The sequence below is a fragment of the Erythrolamprus reginae genome, chromosome Z (genome assembly GCF_031021105.1).
Source record: "Erythrolamprus reginae isolate rEryReg1 chromosome Z, rEryReg1.hap1, whole genome shotgun sequence".
Taxonomy (NCBI): Eukaryota; Metazoa; Chordata; class Lepidosauria; order Squamata; family Dipsadidae; genus Erythrolamprus; species Erythrolamprus reginae.
The window spans coordinates 2,910,780-2,917,683 of NC_091963.1; positions in this window are offsets into that span (position 1 = coordinate 2,910,780).

Genomic DNA, 6,904 nt, shown 5'->3' on the forward strand with positions numbered 1-6,904 from the left:
AAAGAAAGAAAGAAAGAAAGAGGAAGGAAGGAGAGAGGGAGGGAGGGAAGAAAGGAAGGAAGGAAGAATAAATAAATAAATAAATAAATAAATAAATAAATAAATAAAGAGGGAGGGAGGGAGAGGGAGGGAGATGAAGAATGAAGGGGAAGAAAGAAAGAAAGGAAGGAAGGAAGGAAGGAAGGAAGGAGAGCTGGAGGGAAGAAAGGAAGGAAGGAAGAATAAATAAATAAATAAATAAATAAATAAATAGGGAGGGAGAGGGAGGAAGATGAAGAATGAAGGGGAAGGATGGAAGAAAGAAAGAAAGAAAGAAAGAGGAAGGAAGGAGAGAGGGAGGGAAGAAAGGAAGGAAGGAAGAATAAATAAATAAATAAAAAAATAAATAAAGAGGGAGGGAGGGAGAGGGAGGGAGATGAAGAATGAAGGGGAAGAATGAAAGAAAGAAAGAGGAAGGAAGGAAGGGAGAGGAAGAAGGAAGGGAAAGGATGGAAGAAAGAAAGAAAGAAAGAGGCAGGAAGGAGAGAGGGAGGGAGGGAAGAAAGGAAGGAAGGAAGAATAAATAAATAAATAAATAAATAAATAAAGAGGGAGGGAGGGAGGGAGAGGGAGGGAGATGAAGAATGAAGGGGAAGAAAGAAAGAAAGGAAGAAAGGAAGGAAGGAAGGAAGAGGAAGGAAGGGAGAGGAAGAAGGAAGGGGAAGGATGGAAGAAAGAAAGAAAGAGGAAGGAGGGAGGAAAGAAAGGAAGGAACAAAAAGAAAGAAAGAAAAAAAGAAAAAAAACATTGAAAGATGCAAATCACTAAAAGAAAAAATAATTGCGATCCAAGCAAATACCACCAGTTGCGTTTCCAATGTTTTGTCGCATATTCGGTAAACATTCCTCTCTAACTTACAGGTGGTTGTAAATTGCTGGATAAGGTGTCTTTAAAGTAAAAACAACAACAGCAACAACACAAATTCTCTTGTTGTTAGGCACATAAATTTCACTAATGGAGGCTTTCTAAATGCAAATTCAGCTGAATTTTCCTGGAGAACAGGAGACTCCATTACCGGAGATTGTTTCCGTCAGCCTCGCTCAGCATCTTCTTAATTCATCGATTTAATGATTCCTATTTCAAAGTGGACACATTCCTGGAACATCTGTGGAGGAGGAGAGCGGTCAAAAGAGTCAAGATGGCGGATGCAACCATCATTGGCAAGTGTAGGTTGTCGACTGACTTTCTTGGATTTATCCCTAAGTTAATGCTGGTTTGTCTCAATTTCTCACTGCTTTGGGACTTAGCTTGTTCCACTAATCTCACAGTTTTCCATCTGTAGCAAATGTGAGCTCTGACGTAAAGGTTCTGGCTGCCATCTTGACTTTTTTGACCACTTGTCAGATAACTCTGAGAGGTTTCTAGGGATCAATTTAGTCTCTTCAACATCTGATCATTTCCACCTGGAAGAAACTGATGGATTTGTGGATTAAAACAATTCTCTGTTTCTTGTAGACATTCAGGCACTGGCCTAAAAACCAGGAGATGGTGAGTTCTAGTCCCGCTTAGACATGAAAGCAGGCTGGCTGCAATGGATCCAGAGGACTCAGACGCATTGGAGATGTGGTACAGGCGTTGTGCGTTCCTGGCACCCAAGACCGACAATGAAGAGGACGTGGTGTTAGAGACTGAAGAACAACCAGGGCCTTCTGGGGCTCCTGAGTTGAGTGAGTCAGGGGAAGAGGTTAGGGTTACTAGGGTTCGCAGGGCCTCTAGAAGGCAAGAGTGGTTACTCAGGAGGAGTTTACTCATGAGTAGCTCTATTATTGGGCCATGTCCTCAGGCTATTTAAGGGGGAGTCATGTGTCACTCGGGTGCAGACAACAATGTCATTCCTTTTAGAAATCTAGTTTGGCTTGTGTTTTAAAAGGATGACATTTTTGGCTTTCTTTGATGAGCTTCCATCCAAATTCTGTATGTCAACAATAAAAAAACCTACTGCAATCTAGTAATTAGTTGTTTTGTTTATTTATTCCTGGGACTCTGGTCAGCTGCTAAGACTTTATAATTCAGGATGGTCAAGATTTTGCTAGTACTTAACTTAAAAGACTCAACTGCATAAGGCTTTTGTACACATTATTTAGTTAATGCGGTGGTGTGCATCTGATTCTTGGGGGGGCTCGGCACTGGGACAGAACAGGTTGACTTGGGTAAATCCAATGGAATTGGGAATTGAGATATCTCCCCCGGGCCTATACAATTTATGTATGGTATGTTTGTATGTATGTCTGCTTAATAATGGGTTTTTTTAATGTTTTAAAATTATTAGATTTGTTATGAATTGTTCTATTGCTGTTGTGAGCCCCCCTGAGTCTAGGGAGAGGGGCGGCATACAAATCTAATAAATAAATAAATAAATAAATAAATAAATAAAAATAAATAAATAAATAAAAATAAATAAATAAATAAAAATAAATAAACAAACAAACAAATAAATAAATAAATAAAATAGAAGGGACAGGCTACGAGCCAGAATGGTGGCAACACTATTCCGGTGGCAGCAATGGAGTTTGTAGCTTTGCTCATTTGCCGCCTGGCATACACAAGCCATGCACGCCCAACCGGTGCGATTCCGCATGTGCTGAAACAAAGACACCGGCAATTTTTGCTGCACACGTGCAGCAGCTGGAATCTCACTGTGGCGCCTAGAGCGGCAGCTGGGACCAACACCAAAAGCAGCTTGCCCGAGCTCCTGGTGCATGGCCTGCTCTCTGATCTCCCGCACCATGGGAGAGAGATGCCTACTCCCTGTGCCATGGCCTGATGGTGCCCCTACAGGAGGTCACACGCTGGAGCAAGGGTGGGCCGCTTGCGGTGTGGCAGGCAGTGGCGTGGCAGAGTGGGTGGTGGGCGGGCCACTTGCAGTGGGGGGTGAGAGGGGCAAGTGGCGGCGAGCGGTGGTAGTCACTTACCTTATTTTGGCCTATTTTTGCAGGCACAGGAGCTAAATCCTGTGCAAGGTGCACACATGCGCATGTAGGCACACTCCCAGCCCATTCTGGTAGCACCAGGAACGGTGGCCCACATCTGGATAAATTAAACTGAGTGTAAACTGCTCCAAACTCGACTTCAGCAACAGAGGGATCAATAGCCTGGGATGCCCTACCTGACTCTGTGGATTCTTCCCCAAACCCCAAAAACTTTAACCTCCACACATCAATATACACGTACATGCATTTTAAATAATCAATCAATCATAAACCAATATCTTGTTTAGTACCAGTTTTCACTCCTTTTCATCAGTCTGTCTTTCGCACTCCCTGCTTATGTTTATGTGTATTTACCAGTACCTGCTATCTTTTACATGTTTGACAATTTTTTTAAAAATCACCAGGAGACGGTGAGTTCTAGTCCTGTCTTAAGCTTGAAAGTGGGCTGGGTGACTTTGAGCCAATCACCAGGAGACAGTGAGTTCTAGTCCCGCCTTAAACATGAAAGCGGGCTGGGTGACTTTGGGCCAATCACCAGGAGATGGTAAATTCTCGTCCCGCCTTAAACATAAAAGCATCTGGGTGACTTTGGGCCAATCACCAGGAGATGGTAAATTCTCGTCCCGCCTTAGACGTGAAAGGCAGCTGGGTAACTGGGCCAAATACCAGGAGATGGTGAGTTCTAGTCCCGCCTTAAACATGAAAGCCAGTTGGGTCAATCAACTAGAAAGGAGCATTAAGTATGTTCGTAATCTTGAATAATTTGCCAAAATAAAAAAGGCAGGACAGACATACTGACAGTCTTCGATTTACAGCAGTTCATTTAGTGACGCTTGTAAAATTACAAATACACTGAAAAAGGATCGTTTTTCAGAGTTACAACGGCCGTTGCAGCATCTCTACAGTCACAACATTCGGAGTCTTGGCAACTGGCTCAGATTTATGACGGTCGCGACCTTCTTACGACCTTCTGACCAACAAAGTCAGTGACTTACTTAACAACCGGGTTCCTAAGTTAACTACTCCGCTGGTTCAATTAACAAGCAAGGTCACAAAATGGGTCAAAACTGAATTTAAAAATTGTCTCACTTAGCAACATAAATTTGGGGCTCCGTCGTGGTTGTAAATCGAGGACTACCTATGTCTTTGATCTGGAAATTACCGCCACCTGAGTCCTTGTCTTCAAATCGAGCCCTCTTTTTGTTTTTCCCCTCCTGCGCTTCAAGCACCAGGTGCGAATCCAGACAAGAGATTAATGGTGCTTTCCATCATCAAAGAGGTCGTTGAGTGGCACTTATCCGAGATGATTTTAGCCCCCACCAACGAGTGCACCGAAGCGTGTTTATCTCAGCGTGCCTCCGAAATGCAATTTCGTGCTGGGGACTCTTATATCTCAGGCACAATTTTCCCGGCGACAAACATATGCATATTTATCGTCATGTCAAGAAAATTAGATTTTAAAATGGTTTTCCATCTCAAAGGGAACAGATAAGTTCCTCCCTGAAATAGTGTGTTGAGTTTTCTAAATTAAATACACAGGTAGCCAAGAACTCTGGAAAGCTCCGAATGGATAGACTTCTACTGGACTCCCTGATTCATTAATAAAGTAAATTTATTTTGCAGAATAGGGGGTTTTTTTCCGTAATGCATTTCAATTCAGGAAAGGGACACAAAATGAAGCCCGGGAACATGTACTAACGAGAGAGAATGAGGGCAAGAAATAGAAGGGGGAAAAGAAATATCAGGATAAAAACAATTTATAGATGTTTCTTTTGAAAAATAATAATTGGAAAGCAAGCAAAGGACAACAAAATAAATCAGTTTAAACCTAAAGTGAGCGCAATTTCGCACAAAAAAAAGAGGAAATGTTTAAAGTCATGGTGTTGAGCTTTAAAAAAATCAAAGAGGTATATCTCTAATTTTTGGTTTTGACACTTAGAATTATTTTGCTGTTCTAGATTTTATATATATGTATGTATGTATGTATGTATGTATGTATGTATGTATGTATGTATGTATGTACATATTTTTGCTGATAATGAAAAGGAAGGGAGACTACTATAGATCTATTTTGGGCTTATTTGCGCTCATCATATATACATATATAAATACATTCACATATATACAAGTAACATACACACACACACATACACACATAACATATATACTGTATATACATATTATATACATACATACATATTACATACATACATACATTGTGTGTGTGTAACATATTTTTGCTGATAATGAAAAGGAAGGGAGACTACTAGGCTTATTTGCCTTCATCAGGTAGCCACACCCTTTTTACTGGGATTTGAACCTGGAGCCTCTGCCTTATAAGGCAGAGACCTTAGCCTCTAGGCTACAGGTTCATCTTCTCTATCAGCTTGTACCAGGGACCACTCCACAAAAAAATCACACACACACACATACATAATAATAATAATAATAATAATAATAATAATAATAATAATAATAATTTATTAGATTTATATGCCGCCCCTCTCCAAGGACGGTATGTATGCTTGAAAGAAATTATAGCATTTCTTTTGTAAATGATCAAGGAAATGTAAAGCCATAAAATGTAATTTTCTTGTGTGTGTTTTGTGCTAGAAATATATATATATCAGAATGTCACTTCCAATTTTTCTTTCTTTCTGATTCCTTTCTCCATTTTTCTCCTATTCTCTTCAACTTTCTCAAATTTTATTCGTATTTGACCTTGTGTTATAAACTTTTTTCCCCCCTGATAATGAAAACTTCCCTTTGAAATCACCGCTTGAAGCCGATGACCCATCTTGCTCCAGATGCTAAAATACAAAAATGGCCTTCTGTACATGCCCAGAGGCACTCTTTTTGCAGACAATTTTTTATTTTCTGAGCCTTGCCATAAACTGGACTGTCCTAACGATCTTGAGCAAAAATTAGGACTTCAAAGCATAATTATGCATTTTAACCCTCATTAACCATCTGTCTTTTGAACAGATGTTTTCAAAATCTACTGAAAAAAAAAATAGTCTGAATTTATTTTTATTTGCTACCTGCTGGGTCTTGCCGCGCGTAACTTTTCATAGTGTTTGCATGCAATCGTGCTCTTGTGACTATCATTGAGATAATAATTATTTCCCCTATATACCACTTTTTTTCCAAAACGATTAGGATTTTTTACAGATTAATTCATTGCACTGGACGAATACAGTTGCTAAAAACAACTACTCGATCCTTTCTTTCCCTAAATATTCTGAATTGAGTTCACAATTCTCTTTTCTTTTGCAACAGGACAAAAGAGATCGCCAACACTAGACTTTCAATCCTGGGCCTAGAAAGCCTAGAACTAAGACGCCTTAAACAAGATCTAAGTATTGCCCACAAGATCATATGCTGCAACGTCCTGCCTGTTGGCGACTACTTCAGCTTCAACCACAACAACACAAGAGCACACAACAGATTTAAACTTAATATTAACCGCTCCAAACTTGACTGTAAAAAATATGACTTCAGTAACCGAGTTGTTGAAGCGTGGAACTCATTACCGGACTCCATAGTGTCACCCCCAAACCCCCAACACTTTACCCTTAGATTATCTACAGTTGACCTCTCCAGATTCCTAAGAGATTAGTAAGGGGCGAGTACAAGTGCACTAGAGTGCCTTCCGTCCCCTGTCCTATTGCTCTCCTATATCTCCTATACCTTTCTTCTATTCCTATATCTCTTCTATTCTTTCATTGATATGTTCTATTACTATACCTTTTTTCTATTCTTTCTTAGATATATTTTACTATGAGTATCTGCTGTATAACCTTCATCATGTATTTTACTATGTGTATATATATATATACCCACTAAAACCCTAATTGTATATTGGACTAAATAAATAAGTAAGTAAGTAAGTAAGTAAGTAAGTAAGTAAGTAAGTAAGTAAGTAAGTAAGTAAG